At 45.9% G+C, this 17,271-nt stretch overlaps 1 non-coding gene across 1 annotated transcript; it reads right to left on the bottom strand.

Annotated features, from left to right (window-relative positions):
* Positions 1 to 11,435: 11,435 nt before the first annotated feature.
* On the bottom strand, positions 11,436 to 11,506 carry TRNAG-GCC (transfer RNA glycine (anticodon GCC)). Its single transcript has one exon. It is a non-coding gene; the product is annotated as a tRNA-Gly (tRNA).
* Between the last annotated feature and the right edge of the window lie 5,765 nt (positions 11,507 to 17,271).

The following is a 17,271-nucleotide window of genomic DNA, read 5'->3' as shown; positions in this document are numbered from 1 at the left end:
AAATGTACAGTGCAAATACAACCATTTATCGTTACGGGCGAGGGGTTTAGTGCAGGAAGCTACTTTACAAGTAGTCTCAAGCTGGAGGATAACAGATTGGTTGAGACGTTAGGGATCCCCATCAATGTTATATTATTTGTCTGCAGGTATGTTCTCAGCTCCAAATTCTGGATATTATAGTGAGTAGATGAGGTGAATGTATGTGCACCATAGTTCTTTTTTTGTTTTGCTCTAATTTCTGCGGGAGTGTTAAACCCCACGTAGCACGATGGTGGTTGTATGCTGCCATGGAGGAATTTGAAGGAAATATGCCCTAGAGGCAATAATAAAGTTATTATTTATTTCCTTATATCATGATAAATGTTTATTATTCATGCTAGAATTGTATTAACCGGAAACATAATACATGTGTGAATACATAGACAAACAGAGTGTCACTAGTATGCGTCTACTTAACTAGCTCATTGATCAAAGATGGTTATGTTTCCTAGCCATAGACATGAGTTGTCATTTGATTAATGGGATCACATCATTAGGGGAATGATGTGATTGACTTGACCCATTCCGTTAGCTTAGCACTCGATCGTTTAGTATGTTGCTATTGCTTTCTTCATGACTTATACATGTTCCTATGACTATGAGATTATGCAACTCCCGTTTACCGGAGGAACACTTTGTGTGCTCCCAAACGTCACAACGTAACTGGGTGATTATAAAGGTGCTCTACAGGTGTCTCCGAAGGTACTTGTTGGGTTGGCGTATTTCGAGATTAGGATTTGTCACTCTGATAGTCGGAGAGGTATCTCTGGGCCCTCTCGGTAATGCACATCACCTAAGCCTTGCAAGCATTGCAACTAATGAGTTAGTTGTGGGATGATGTATTACGAAACGAGTAAAGAGACTTGCCGGTAACGAGATTGAACTATGTATTGAGATACCGGCGATCGAATATCGGGCAAGTAACATACCGATGACAAAGGGAACAACGTATGTTGTTATGCGGTCTGACCGATAAAGATCTTCATAGAATATGTGGGAGCCAATATGAGCATCCAGGTTCCGCTATTGCTTATTGACCGGAGACGTGTCTCGGTCATGTCTACATAGTTCTCGAACCCGTAGGGTCCGCACGCTTAACGTTTCGATGATAGTTATATTATGAGTTTATATGTTTTGATGTACCGAAGGTTGTTCGGAGTCCCGGATGTGATCACGGGCATGACGAGGAGTCTCGAAATGGTCGAGACATGAAGATTGATATATATATTTGGATATCGGAAGTGTTCCGGATTTTACCGGAGTACCGAGGGGTTACCGGAAACCCCCGGGGGCTTAATGGGCCATAGTGGGCCTTTGTGGAGAAGAGGAGAGGCGGCCAGGGCAGGGCCACGCGCCTCTCCCGCCCTAGTCCGAATAGGACAAGGAGAGGGGGGCGGCGCCCCCACTTTCCTTCCTCTCTCCCTCCTCTTTCCCCCTCCACTCCTAATCCAACTAGGAAAAGGGAGGGAGTCCTACTCCCGGTGGGAGTAGGACTCCACCTGGCATGCCCCTCCTGGCTGGCCGCACCTCCCCCCTTGCTCCTTTATACACGGGGGCAAGGGGGCACCCTAGACACACAACAATTGATCGCTTGATCTTTTAGCCGTGTGCGGTGCCCCCCTCCACCGTAGTCCACCTCGATAATACTGTAGTGGTGCTTAGACGAAGCCCTGCGTTGGTAGAACATCATCAAGGTCAGCACGCCGTCGTGCTGATGAAACTCTCCCTCAACACTCTGCTGGATCGGAGTTCGAGTGACGTCATCGGGCTGAACGTGTGCTGAACTCGGAGGTGCCGTGCGTTCGGTACTTGATCGGGCGGATCGTGAAGACGTACGACTACATCAACCGCGTTGTGCCAACGCTTCCGCTTTCGGTCTACGAGGGTACATGGACAACACTCTCCCCTCTCATTGCTATGCATCACCATGATCTTGCGTGTGCGTAGGTTTTTTGAAATTACTACGTTCCCCAACAGAATTAAAGGCGCATGTTGATTAAAAGAATAGGTTTAATTTAGTAGCTCAACCAATATTGTTATGGTAAAAGCTACACTTTGTGGCCTCAAATAGAATTCAGATTTATAGATTGATATCCATTAAAAAAATATAAATTTATTTCTGATTCTGTCATATTAATGAACTTGCTTCAGAAACGGAGAAGAGCCTTGGTTTGTTGTTGCTTGAGATGCATATGTCGGCAATGTTATTGGAGCTAGGAACGCTTCCATATTCTATTAGGTCTTTCAATTTATGTGGTGTGTGTTTTCTTATTTTATAAAGGTTGCTGTTGGATGAGCCAAACAGTGGAAAAAGTGGCTTATGGGACAATTTTAGTTCATTGGATCAGTTGTAGATATCACGTGCCATTTTTATGTTCACGTCGTCATTAGATCAGTTGTAGAACAGCCCACACAGCTTGTGTTCTTTTCAAAACAACATACCCTGATGCATGACAAAGTTGTAGCGTTGATCTCAAAATTATGCTTCTATGGTGTACAATATACACTATAGACCTAAGAGCGGGTAGCTTCGGCTTGCTTCTGTAGTATGCTTTCTCAATGATAATCTAGCCCATGCTTGATTATATTACACATTAATCCTGTTGAAAGCTATATTAAATCCTATCTTTTGAAAGCTATACATTTAGATATTTTGATTTTTGTAATGTTCTGCATGCATTTTTACTCAGGATAATGTCGCGTTGGAAGCGTGGTTATACTTGACAATGAGCAGGTAGATGCGAGTAGGTAGGAAGGCCCCACCAGGCATGCATAGATGATGCATGCCTCTGCACATTTGTGATGGAATGGTACTAGCTTGAGGCAATTAGGCATAGTCTTTTTGGACAGGTTGTCGACAGAGAAAAATATATAGTTTGGCGTGAGGAATAACATAGCCAGGCATGCTGGTACTATAAGTCGTGTTACATAGAAAAAAAATTTGTTTGTTTGCTTGAGTGAATATGTCTAATGTATACACAAATATTCAGTTATGTGTTTCAAATTTGAAGTATGTGGTTGTTGGTGTGGTCGGGATGGATACGCGGCGTTGGGAGCCATATATGTGCTATTGATGGATGAGTGGCTGAGATAGTGGATAGAGGAACAAGAAAACCGTTTTAATTGTAAAAGAATAATGATATCGTCTCATGTGCACAAGAATTATGTTCCATAAAAATAATGTTGAATAGCTAAATTTATATGCATTGTAGCCCGTAGCAACGCACGGGCGTTCTACTAGTCGTTGTACTGTCCTATGTGGAGGGCCGCTTCTTCCAGAGGTCGCTCACCGCGCATAGATATTGCGGCCTCCTTATTGAATACGACTCCACAACTCCCCAAACCCTTGCAACTGTGAGCAGTCGGGCAACCAGCCTCGGTATCAAAGATTCAAAGGTCGACAAGAGGGGCGGAAGATGAGACACCTCACCCCCTCCCTATGCTGCCGCTCATCCCTCCTCCTCCTACATGCCAACGAGAACAACAACAACGTAACCTTCTCGTGTACCTTCGTTGCCCCGACCACTGAACCCATGGATGCGCATCTCTCCTCTGCTCGCACGACACTACGTCCTCAGACCATCTTGGTATCCCGCTTCTCTTTGCCAGTGTAGGAGAGGAAGATGAGAGGAGGAGCACTAGGATTTGCGGGCGAGTCGAACTGGAATGAGGCAGCCTCCTGAATGGTGTGATTGTGCAAACCGGATGCCACTTTGCTTCCTCTAGAGACAGCCATAGGTTCAAACCCTGTAATCCCTCTCCTAGATCAGCAAAACTACTAGAATGATCTCCTTTGCCGATGGCCTCGGCATAGAACCGGATCCCGTTAGCATATGGCAATGCCGACGACAGCCGTCGACATAGGGCCATCGGCGTAGATCCCGTCGGCGTCTCTTTGTCAGACCATCGACATAGAGGCCTATGCTAACGGCTTTCCGAATGGCCGTCGGCATAGCTTTACTATCGGCAAAGAAAACATACGGCATTGTTCGCCTGCCGCCGTCCAAACACGTGCTGGCATCGGCGAGCGCAACCCTATGCCAAAGGCTTTGCCGTCAGCATATATGTGCCACGTGTCGTCGCCTGGGTACTCTTGGTGGCAATCTATGCTGACGGCAAAGCCTTCGGCATAGTTTTGGTTAATTTTTTTCTTGATGTTCCTGTTTCTGCCCTGCAAATTTAAATAGCTATATGCCCTGATAGCAAAATATATAACAAGGATGCACATATATATGAAATGGAAACACATCTAAATAGGAAATAAGAAACATTATTATATTAATAACTTGAACAACTACAAAGTATCCAGGAGGTACAATGTATTAAAGAATAAAATAAATAAAAGACCTAAAGCTAAAGCCTAGCTTAACCTCTACTAGTTCATCTTCTTGATGTTCTTCATCTTCTCTTCTTGATCCTTAACCTACAAAACAATCAATAACTGACAATAATTTGGATTATAGTTAAAAATATTGCATTTCCCAAGGGGAAATGCATTGCTGCTTGAGCTAGTGGATCAGGTATTTGGAACTGGTCCAAAGCCTTTATTAGGAAGATCCATGAGGAAACCAGCAGAGCAAGTGACCAACTATACATTTCAGAGATCAACAGCACAACAGATGGTTAAGTGTCCAGGAAGATCAGATCGAAGCAACAGATCCAGTGCATAAAGAGTCGTCGGTGACAAAGGAATAGACAAGCCAGAAATACCAAATTAAATAGCAGTAGGCCGTTGCCAAAGTAGCAGACATACTGCCAGATAGGAGAGAAGAAGAAAAAGGGCGACTCCAGAACATCAGACAGAGCATACACTTGTTTTTGTTCAAGTACTGTAGCAGGGAAACTAATTTTGCTGGAACTTCCATTCGAAGCGATGCTTGCGTCGTCCTCTGTGTGGAGCACGACGATCCTAGGCACTCGGGCCGCCAAGCCAAAGCACCCGAGGCATGCAAACACTGCCAGCATGAACATGGTTTCAAAGTTCAAACTGAAATTCACTTTGGAATACGGTTTCGACGGGATGAAATGAAGCCAAGGTTAGCAGGGGCAGTACCAAAAACAAGACCAGCAGCAAGGATTACTGTATCTTAATTTCTCAGCATCTCTCTGAAACAGGATCAGTTCGTCGCGTCTGGGCTGGCTGGCAGCGCTCTCGTGAAGGAAGCTGGCACCTTCAACTCACCTTGTTCGTCGGGCACATCGACCGCCCTGATCGAGAGCAGAATGTCATGAGGGCCATGCCTGATGAACACGAAGCAAGTTTGCGCCTCTGTACTTGCAGGTGATCCATGCACTGGACTTGTAGTGGCGCTTGAACACTAGCTGAATCTGTGGTTTCGTTCGTGCGTCTGGATACAGTCCGGAACTAATGCATGTGTATTATCTATTTCATCGAAGTGTAAGATTTCTCCTCTTCTCTTGTTTGTGTTCAATGGTTGTTGTGGTTTTTTGTTTTGCGTTTCAACAGTGACATGTATTCTGATTAGGCACTTGCATAGGTACTGTGTAGAGCTGGAACCTCTAATAAAAAATGATCTATGCAGTAAAGCAAAGGAGACAGACTGCAACCTTTTCAGGCCTGAATCTATCCCCATTCTGAATCGACTTGGTTATTGATTCTCATTTTCAGCATATGAAGGCCACATGCTATTTTTTTCTATGTTCTCCTCTTCGGCCCTTCCTTTACGATTCAGCATATGCTAACTGCTACTGTAGCTTTCATGCTTATATCCTTGGTTATATTTTACAGCGATCCAAATTAAGGATTTGTGTTGATATCTGAAGTTCCTAATGACGATTGGTCCTTATTAGTTTCTTTAAAGGAAGCACAACAAGTGGTTGTACTATGAAGATTACCTTGACATGGGAGTTTCTTTTTTCTAACGAACAGGGGAGTCTTTATTATTTCACTTGAAAAGATGATGTACGCATTTAAAGTGTAGAATTTCCATTTGTATATTCATATTGTGCTTAACTTTTACTTTCTAAAAATCAATACTGGCTGGCGGTTTCGCTGATTATTTATGAAATAAAAACCTTAGGTGTTGATCCCTTTGATCTCTAGCCATATGACTTCCCATTCAAGATATGACGGGGCATGGATGTGATACACCCATCTACAGAGATGTTTAGGTGTAAAGTTGGGACGAGCAGGCTTGTAGATGAAGTGTTTGTACTTATGGCTCAACAAAACTGACTACTCTAGCCTTGTCACCATTAGTGTAGTGTTATTATCTTTCGTCCCATGTTTTGTTGAAAGATCTTCCAGATTCAAGACCCGCCTTAAAAAAATGTACAGTGCAAATACAACCATTTATCGTTACAGGCGAGGGGTTTAGTGCAGGAAGCTACTTTACAAGTAGTCTCAAGCTGGAGGATAACAGATTGGTTGAGACGTTAGGGATCCCCATCAATGTTATATTATTTGTCTGCAGGTATGTTCTCAGCTCCAAATTCTGGATATTATAGTGAGTAGATGAGGTGAATGTATGCGCACCATAGTTCTTTTTTTGTTTTGCTCTAATTTCTGCGGGAGTGTTAAACCCCACGTAGCACGATGGTGGTTGTATGCTGCCATGGAGGAATTTGAAGGAAATATGCCCTAGAGGCAATAATAAAGTTATTATTTATTTCCTTATATCATGATAAATGTTTATTATTCATGCTAGAATTGTATTAACCGGAAACATAATACATGTGTGAATACATAGACAAACAGAGTGTCACTAGTATGCCTCTACTTAACTAGCTCGTTGATCAAAGATGGTTATGTTTCCTAGCCATAGACATGAGTTATCATTTGATTAATGGGATCACATCATTAGGGGAATGATGTGATTGACTTGACCCATTCCGTTAGCTTAGCACTCGATCGTTTAGTATGTTGCTATTGCTTTCTTCATGACTTATACATGTTCCTATGACTATGAGATTATGCAACTCCCGTTTACCGGAGGAACACTTTGTGTGCTCCCAAACGTCACAACGTAACTGGGTGATTATAAAGGTGCTCTACAGGTGTCTCCGAAGGTACTTGTTGGGTTGGCGTATTTCGAGATTAGGATTTGTCACTCTGATAGTCGGAGAGGTATCTCTGGGCCCTCTCGTAATGCACATCACCTAAGCCTTGCAAGCATTGCAACTAATGAGTTAGTTGTGGGATGATGTATTACAGAACGAGTAAAGAGACTTGCCGGTAACGAGATTGAACTAGGTATTGAGATACCGGCGATCGAATCTCGGGCAAGTAACATACCGATGACAAAGGGAACAACGTATGTTGTTATGCGGTCTGACCGATAAAGATCTTCGTAGAATATGTGGGAGCCAATATGAGCATCCAGGTTCCGCTATTGCTTATTGACCGGAGACGTGTCTCGGTCATGTCTACATAGTTCTCGAACCCGTAGGGTCCGCACGCTTAACGTTTCGATGATAGTTATATTATGAGTTTATATGTTTTGATGTACCGAAGGTTGTTCGGAGTCCCGGATGTGATCACGGACATGAAGAGGAGTCTCGAAATGGTCGAGACATGAAGATTGATATATTGGAAGCCTATATTTGGATATCGGAAGTGTTCCGGGTGAAATCGGGATTTTACCGGAGTACCCGAGGGGTTACCGGAACCCCCCGGGGGCTTAATGGGCCATAGTGGGCCTTTGTGGAGAAGAGGAGAGGCGGCCAGGGCAGGGCCACGCGCCCCTCCCGCCCTAGTCCGAATAGGACAAGGAGAGGGGGGCGGCGCCCCCACTTTCCTTCCTCTCTCCCTCCTCTTTCCCCCTCCACTCCTAATCCAACTAGGAAAAGGGAGGGAGTCCTACTCCCGGTGGGAGTAGGACTCCACCTGGCGCGCCCCTCCTGGCCGGCCGCACCTCCCCCCTTGCTCCTTTATATACGGGGGCAAGGGGGCACCCTAGACACACAACAATTGATCGCTTGATCTTTTAGCCGTGTGCGGTGCCCCCCTCCACCGTAGTCCACCTCGATAATACTGTAGCGGTGCTTAGACGAAGCCCTGCGTTGGTAGAACATCATCAAGGTCAGCACGCCGTCGTGCTGATGAAACTCTCCCTCAACACTCTGCTGGATCGGAGTTCGAGTGACGTCATCGGGCTGAACGTGTGCTGAACTCGGAGGTGCCGTGCGTTCGGTACTTGATCGGTCGGGTCGTGAAGACGTACGACTACATCAACCGCGTTGTGCCAACGCTTCCGCTTTCGGTCTACGAGGGTACATGGACAACACTCTCCCCTCTCGTTGCTATGCATCACCATGATCTTGCGTGTGCGTAGGTTTTTTGAAATTACTACGTTCCCCAACAGAATTAAAGGCGCATGTTGATTAAAAGAATAGGTTTAATTTAGTAGCTCAACCAATATTGTTATGGTAAAAGCTACACTTTGTGGCCTCAAATAGAATTCAGATTTATAGATTGATATCCATTAAAAAAATATAAATTTATTTCTGATTCTGTCATATTAATGAACTTGCTTCAGAAACGGAGAAGAGCCTTGGTTTGTTGTTGCTTGAGATGCATATGTCGGCAATGTTATTGGAGCTAGGAACGCTTCCATATTCTATTAGGTCTTTCAATTTATGTGTTGTGTGTTTTCTTATTTTATAAAGGTTGCTGTTGGATGAGCCAAACAGTGGAAAAAGTGGCTTATGGGACAATTTTAGTTCATTGGATCAGTTGTAGATATCACGTGCCATTTTTATGTTCACGTCGTCATTAGATCAGTTGTAGAACAGCCCACACAGCTTGTGTTCTTTTCAAAACAAACATACCCTGATGCATGACAAAGTTGTAGCGTTGATCTCAAAATTATGCTTCTATGGTGTACAATATACACTATAGACCTAAGAGCGGGTAGCTTCGGCTTGCTTCTGTAGTATGCTTTCTCAATGATAATCTAGCCCATGCTTGATTATATTACACATTAATCCTGTTGAAAGCTATATTAAATCCTATCTTTTGAAAGCTATACATTTAGATATTTTGATTTTTGTAATGTTCTGCATGCATTTTTACTCAGGATAATGTCGCGTTGGAAGCGTGGTTATACTTGACAATGAGCAGGTAGATGCGAGTAGGTAGGAAGGCCGCACCAGGCATGCATAGATGATGCATGCCTCTGCACATTTGTGATGGAATGGTACTAGCTTGAGGCAATTAGGCATAGTCTTTTTGGACAGGTTGTCGACAGAGAAAAATATATAGTTTGGCGTGAGGAATAACATAGCCAGGCATGCTGGTACTATAAGTCGTGTTACATAGAAAAAAATTTGTTTGTTTGCTTGAGTGAATATGTCTAATGTATACACAAATATTCAGTTATGTGTTTCAAATTTGAAGTATGTGGTTGTTGGTGTGGTCGGGATGGATACGCGGCGTTGGGAGCCATATATGTGCTATTGATGGATGAGTGGCTGAGATAGTGGATAGAGGAACAAGAAAACCGTTTTAATTGTAAAAGAATAATGATATCGTCTCATGTGCACAAGAATTATGTTCCATAAAAATAATGTTGAATAGCTAAATTTATATGCATTGTAGCCCGTAGCAACGCACGGGCGTTCTACTAGTCGTTGTACTGTCCTATGTGGAGGGCCGCTTCTTCCAGAGGTCGCTCACCGCGCATAGATATTGCGGCCTCCTTATTGAATACGACTCCACAACTCACCAAACCCTTGCAACTGTGAGCAGTCGGGCAACCAGCCTCGGTATCAAAGATTCAAAGGTGGACAAGAGGGGCGGAAGATGAGACACCTAACCCCCTCCCTATGCTGCCGCTCATCCCTCCTCCTCCTACATGCCAACGAGAACAACAACAACGTAACCTTCTCGTGTACCTTCGTTGCCCCGACCACTGAACCCATGGATGCGCATCTCTCCTCTGCTCGCACGACACTACGTCCTCAGACCATCTTGGTATCCCGCTTCTCTTTGCCAGTGTAGGAGAGGAAGATGAGAGGAGGAGCACTAGGATTTGCGGGCGAGTCGAACTAGAATGAGGCAGCCTCGGCATAGAACCAGATCCCGTCAGCATATGGCAATGCCGACGACAGCCGTCGACATAGGGCCATCGACGTAGATCCCGTCGGCATCTCTTTGTCAGACCATCGACATAGAGGCCTATGCTAACCGCTTTCCGAATGGCCGTCGGCATAGCTTTACTATCGGCAAGGAAAACATACGGCATTGTTCGCCTGCCGCCGTCCAAACACGTGCTGGCATCGGCGAGCGCAACCCTATGCCAAAGGCTTTGCCGTCAGCATGTATGTGCCACGTGTCGTCGCCTGGGTACTCTTGGTGGCAATCTATGCCGACGGCAAAGCCTTCGGCATAGTTTTGGTTAATTTTTTTCTTGATGTTCCTGTTTCTGCCCTGCAAACTTAAATAGCTATATGCCCTAATAGCAAAATATATAAGAAGGATGCACATATATATGAAATGGAAACACATCTAAATAGGAAATAAGAAACATTATTATATTAATAACTTGAACAACTACGAAGTATCCAGGAGGTACAATGTATTAAAGAATAAAATAAATAAAAGACCTAAAGCTAAAGCCTAGCTTAACCTCTACTAGTTCATCTTCTTGATGTTCTTCATCTTCTCTTCTTGATCCTTAACCTACACAACAATCAATAACTGACAAGAATTTGGATTATAGTTAAAAATATTGCATTTCCCAAGGGGAAATGCATTGCTGTTTGAGCTAGTGGATCAGGTATTTGGAACTGGTCCAAAGCCTTGATTAGGAAGATCCAAGAGGAAACCAGCAGAGCAAGTGACCAACTATACATTTCAGAGATCAACAGCACAACAGATGGTTAAGTGTCCAGGAAGATCAGATCGAAGCAACAGATCCAGTGCATAAAGAGTCGTCGGTGACAAAGGAATAGACAAGCCAGAAATACCAAATTAAATAGCAGTCGGCCGTTGCCAAAGTAGCAGACATACTGCCAACAATAGGAGAGAAGAAGAAAAAGGGCGACTCCAGAACATCAGACAGAACATACACTTGTTGTTGTTCAAGTACTGTAGCAGGGAAACTAATTTTGCTGGAACTTCCATTCGAAGCGATGCTTGCGTCGTCCTCTGTGTGGAGCATGACGATCCTAGGCACTCGGGCCGCCAAGCATGAACATGCTTGGAAACACTGCCAGCATGAACATGGTTTCAAAGTTCAAACTGAAATTCACTTTGGAATACGGTTCAGAAATCCAATAGTATTTCCGTGGAACGCTGCTTCCTGCAACTCGACTTGATCCAATAGTATCAGAAATCCAACAAGTCAAGGTGTAGCACGGCCTCTGGTCGCCGTCCTTCCTCAGCGGGGAGCACGGCGGTGTCATCCTTGGAATAATTGATTTGCAAAACAGGATGCACCAGCCGGGAATTGAACCCGGGTCTGTACCGTGGCAGGGTACTATTCTACCACTAGACCACTGGTGCCTTTGATAACGGTGCTCTACTGATCCTTATCAGTTTGACTACCTTCAAAGAGGTAACTACGCACAACTATCACAATTAGGGGTACGTTAGCGGACTGAGTACCGAATCTGGTTCTGGTTGTCACACATTGCTCTGATTTTCGTTTGACCACATTTTGTGAGGAAAACTAAGTGGTGGGCCCACTGGTAAGGGCTGATGTGGAAAAAATAATCCACGTAGTCATCTCTCTCTTTCTCCTCATTGCCGCCCTACTCCTTCCTTTCCCCCCTCGTGCTTGCCATCCTCCCACGTTCTCTCCATCCACTCAAACGTCATGCGTCTGCCTGGCACATCACGACATCAACCAAAGGGTCACGAAACACTAGCGGCATGTGCCAAGGCGGTCTTCTCTGATGATCCCTCGACACCTTCAGCTGTGGACACTCACGTCTCAAATTGGATATGTATCATTGCGTGGGTCTCACTAAACTCGAGAGGGAGTGTAATTGGATGGAGAGGCCTTGAATAGTTCAACAATGCCAAAGAACTAATAGCGGTTGCTGGCACCGAAGGAGAGGAAGGAAGGCACTATGGCTCGATTCGTTGGGCTGGCCGGATCAGGAGAGGAAGGAGGGGAGGGGCAGTCTTGGAGGTCGATGGTTCTCTTGGAGGCTTAAATAGCCACACCCAACGTGGTCATTGCCTACGCTTGCCGATGTGATCGGTGGCCGCGCAATGGATGTGGGGCTTCATGTGCAACTCGATGGACCCCACAAAGAGGTGGGGCATGCTCATCGTTGGCGTGCAGTTGAAGAGGAGCACGGCGCGAGGTCAGCCAACATCGCACGAAGGCTCGGTGGACTTGAGGATCATCTCCTACACCATTGCTACCATGATACCAACATCGGGCGTGACAACAACCCAATGATGGCAGTAACAAGGATCCCAATTGCGTGGGTGTCTGGCAAGCCATCGAAGAGGAAGCGGGCATGCGCATTGCGTTGAGCCCTTGTGACGCTACTCAACACAAATGCCAACAACTTCTATGGCATGGTATAGCAGGTCACTGGCATCCTCGCACCTGTCAGCCCATATGCCGAAGCATTGTGTAGGGGGAACATGCTACAGAACAAAATTTTAAGCTACACGATCACACCTAGGAAAACTATGAAGAGGTGGCTAATGATCAACCTCACCAACTACCAAAGTAGCGGAAGCAGTGTAGAAGTTGGTGAAGTGCGGCGATTCCATAGCTAGCTTATACCTTCCAACCATGAGAATTTCTCTGAGAAGATCCGCCAATCTAGAGTCGAAGTAGACCCGCCGATTTAGAGTCGAAGTAGACGACCCTCCGAGGTATCCACGCGTTTTGAAGTAGTAATCCATCAATACTTTGGTCCAGGAAGAAGAGCTCATAGAAAATTAGAGAGAAATTACCCTATCGACGCTCTGGAATAATTAGAAGTCTAATTCTAGTTAGACCGAAGGAGAGATTAGAGCGAGTAGGTATGCTAGAGGGCTCCTCCAAAGGATTGGTTTGTCTCTAAGGGGAGCCCTCCCCACATATTTATAGGTGGAACAAGGGCCAAAGGGGTGGCCGAGTTAGCGAGGGAGATGAGTCCCTTCGTTGGTTCGGCTGAAACATGTGGAGGACTCCTCCTCCCCCAATTGGTTTTGCCCCTTTTCTATACAGGGGGAACCCCCATGGGTACCCTTTTGGCCCATGTGGGAGCAATCCCCTTGGGCTCGGCCTAGGGGTTTTTCACCCTATAACCTTCCGGACCTTCCATAAATAGAATGAACTTTTCTACACACTTATTATACGCTTTTGGGACTCCCGAGGCACTTTCGGATCCATCTGAAACACTTTTAGAACTCATTCTCTCACACTCTATGGTCTCCTAGTTGTCATATAAATTATTAGTCATTAAGCATGTGACACTGCAGATTCAAAAATAAGTGGACATGACCCGGAACATCTTCCGGTCAATATTTAATAGCGGAATCTTGACACTGATGACTCTATATTTGTCCCATTTTTAAGGCATGCCCATCATGCATGGTATCCAGTTTATACTCTTTTTATTATGAGAATTGCATAGTTTTTAGTTATTGTTAGTTTTTATTAGAAGAAGACATCCATATCATAGTCCACCTCCATCCTTTACTCGAACTCCCCAACAATACCCCGCCTCATCCTCCTAACAATCACCATTTTCCAACCCTATAAACCTCTTAGTGGAGCCAATGGACCTAGAAACTACGCCACCACCCTTCAATGATGTGTTGATATGCCCGATGGGTACAAATTGCGCATTGATACCCATTGGGTACGAGCACGGGCATGGATTTGTCCCCGATGGGAAGGGTAAGAGTAGAATTTTATACCCATATGAAACATTGAAATGGGTATGGGATTATTGTACCCGCACCTTACCATACTCATTGCCGTCCTATGTGCGTTCGTTCTGTGCTAGCAGGCCCGGATGGTGCTAGTTCTTTTACTGGCCCTTTAGCATCCACTGCCATGCTACAGCTGACCCCAAGTGGTGTACTTTAGGCCAACTCCAACATGCAACCCCAAACGAACGTCCGTTCTGTCCGGATTTCATCCTTTGGGGATGGGGATGGGGCCGTGTCCGCTCGGATTTGGATTTGTGTCGGCCGGGCACCCAACGCGCGGCCGCATCTTCGGCCGCATCATGTCCCCGTGCATGCAAAAGTGAGAAACCAAGGATTTAAGCCACCACGTGGTTTGCACTAGTTCACGTCGGTCGGCAACACAGCCGGCGGCCTATAGTCTGATGCCAGCAATAAAGCCAGTGGTCAGCACAGGAGCCAGCCTTCAGAAAGGACATGTTTCATACCGGCAACAAAGCCAGCGGCTGACACACGAGCCAACCTTCAAAAGGGACAAGTTTTGTCGTTGGCAACAAAGCCACTGGCCGGCACAGGAGCCGGACTTCAAAAAGGACCGCCATCGTGGCCGAGGTCTCGCCTAGATTAGGTTGTGGCGGGCAAACATCTTCGTCTGCCGGTTCATGAACCAAGCCTTCCTCTCCGGTGACATGTTGTTCTTGTCGACGATCATCAATGCTAGTGCCACCTCCTTGGCTTTTGTGTCGGCATTGGTGGACTCGATCTCTAGCTTCTTGAGTTGAGTGGCCTCTTCGATGTCAAGCTTCCTCTTCTTCATGGCCTCCTCCATGTCAAGCTTCTTCGTTTGGAGATCTAGGTATATCTTAATTTGCTCCTCCTTTCCTTTGCTCTTCCTCTCCTCCTGCATTTCCTTTTGGCTCATCATATCCCTTGCAAGGCTATAGAAGACGCATCACGCTTCTCGTCAGACTGCGAGCTTGTCTTGCCCCTCGGCCTCTTGAGCACATGTCCCATGTCAGCCACGGCCGCCGCCTTCTCTCCTCTCTTCTTCCTACGAGCATGGTATTGGTCCTTGAACCTGGGCCAATATTTGATTAGCACCCAACAATGCGTGAGAGTGAATGGCTTGTCTTTGTGCCGGACCTTGAAGGCTTCTAAAGATTGGAATGCCTACACAATCAAACATGCGGCCAACATGAAAGGACATAGAATGCATGAAACTTAAATGGCATGCCAACATGAATGGACGCATGATGGAAAAGAGAGAGGCTCATACCAAGTCACCAAGGCCTAGGCCGCTCACGGGGCGGGCTTTGACGCTCTCAAGCGCGGCACTCTATGATTCACGCTCGACCTTTCGGTCTCAGTGTTCCGATGCCATATCTGCATATGCTAGGCTCGTCAAGTTTAACCTGAGTATTTTGCGTGTGCAAAAACTGGCTTGCACCTGTTGTAGATGGACGTAGAGCTTATCAAACCCGATCATCACGTGGTGTCTGGGCACGACGAACTTTGGCAACGGTGCTTACTCAGGGAGAACACTTTTATCTTGAAATTTAGTGAGAGATCATCTTATAATGCTACCGTCAATCAAAGCAAAATAAGATGCATAAAAGATAAACATCACATGCAATCAATATAAGTGATATGATATGGCATCATCATCTTGTGCTTGTGATCCCCATCTCCGAAGCACCGTCATGATCACCATCATCACCGGCGCGACACCTTGATCTCCATCGTAGCATCGTTGTCGTCTCGCCAACTATTGCTTCTACGACTATCGCTACTGCTTAGTGATAAAGTAAAGCAATTACAGGGCGATTGCATTGCATACAATAAAGCGACAACCGTATGGCTCCTGCTAGTTGCCGATAACTTGGTTACAAAACGTGATCATCTCATACAATAAAATATAGCATCATATGCCTTGACCATATCACATCACAGCATGCCCTGCAAAAACAAGTTAGACGTCCTCTACTTTGTTGTTGCAAGTTTTATGTGGCTGCTACGGGCTGAGCAAAAACCGTTCTTACCTACGCATCAAAACCACAACGATAGTTCATCAAGTTAGTGTTGTTTTAACCTTCTCAAGGACCGGGCGTAGCCACACTCGGTTCAACTAAAGTTGGAGAAACTGACACCCGCTAGTCACCTGTGTGCAAAGCACGGCGGTAAAATCAGTCTCGCGTAAGCGTACGCGTAATGTTGGTCCGGGCCGCTTCATCCAACAATACCGCCGAACCAAAGTATGACATGCTGGTAAGCAGTATGATTTGTATCGCCCACAACTCACTTGTGTTCTACTCATGCATATAACATCAACGAATAAAACCTGGCTCGGATGCCACTGTTGGGGAACGTAGTAATTTCAAAAAATTTCCTATGCACACGCAAGATCATGGGGATGCATAGCAACGAGAGGGGAGAGTGTGTCCACGTACCCTCGTAGACCGGAAGTAGAAGCATTAGCACAACGCGGTTGATGTAGTCATACGTCTTCATGATCCGACCGATCAAGTACCGAACGCACGGCACCTCCGAGTTCAGCACACGTTCAACTCGATGACGTCCCTCGAACTCCGATCCAGCCGAGCTTTGAGGGAGAGTTCCGTCAGCACGACGGCGTGGTGACGATGATGATGTTCTACCGATGCAGGGCTTCGCCTAAGCACCGCTACGATATGACCGAGGTGGATTATGGTGGAGGGTGGCACCGCACATGGCTAAGAGATCCAAGGGATCAATTGTTGTGTCTCTCCCTGTATATAAAGGAGTGGAGGAGGGGGAGGGCCGGCCCTCTCTATGGCGCGCCCTAGGAGGAGTCCTACTCCCACCGGGAGTAGGATCCCCCCCCCCCTCCAAGTAGTAGGAGTAGGAGTCAATGAAAAGGGAGAGAGAAGAGAAGGTAGGAGGGGGCGCAGCCCCTCCCCCTAGTCCACTTCGGACTAGGCCTTGGGGGGCGCCCAGCCTCTCCTCTCTCTTTCCCCTAAAGCCCAATAAGGCCCATATACTCCCCGGCAAATTCCCGTAACTCTCCGGTACTCCAAAAAATAACCAAATCACTCGGAACCTTTCCGATGTCCAAATATAGTCGTCCAATATATCGATCTTTACGTCTCGACCATTTCGAGACTCCTCGTCATGTCCCCGATCTCATCCGGGACTCCGAACTACCTTCGGTACATCAAAACACATAAACTCATAATATAACCGTCATCGAACTTTAAGCGTGCGGACCCTACGGGTTCGAGAACTTTGTAGACATGACCGAGACACGTCTCCGGTCAATAACCAATAGCGGAACCTGGATGCTCATATTGGCTCTCACATATTCTACGAAGATTTTATCGGTCAAACCGCATAACAACATACGTTATTCCCTTTGTCATCGGTATGTTACT

Source organism: Triticum aestivum, chromosome 6D (genome assembly GCF_018294505.1).
Source record: "Triticum aestivum cultivar Chinese Spring chromosome 6D, IWGSC CS RefSeq v2.1, whole genome shotgun sequence".
NCBI lineage: Eukaryota > Viridiplantae > Streptophyta > Magnoliopsida > Poales > Poaceae > Triticum > Triticum aestivum.
This window is presented reverse-complemented; position numbering and strand designations above follow the sequence as displayed.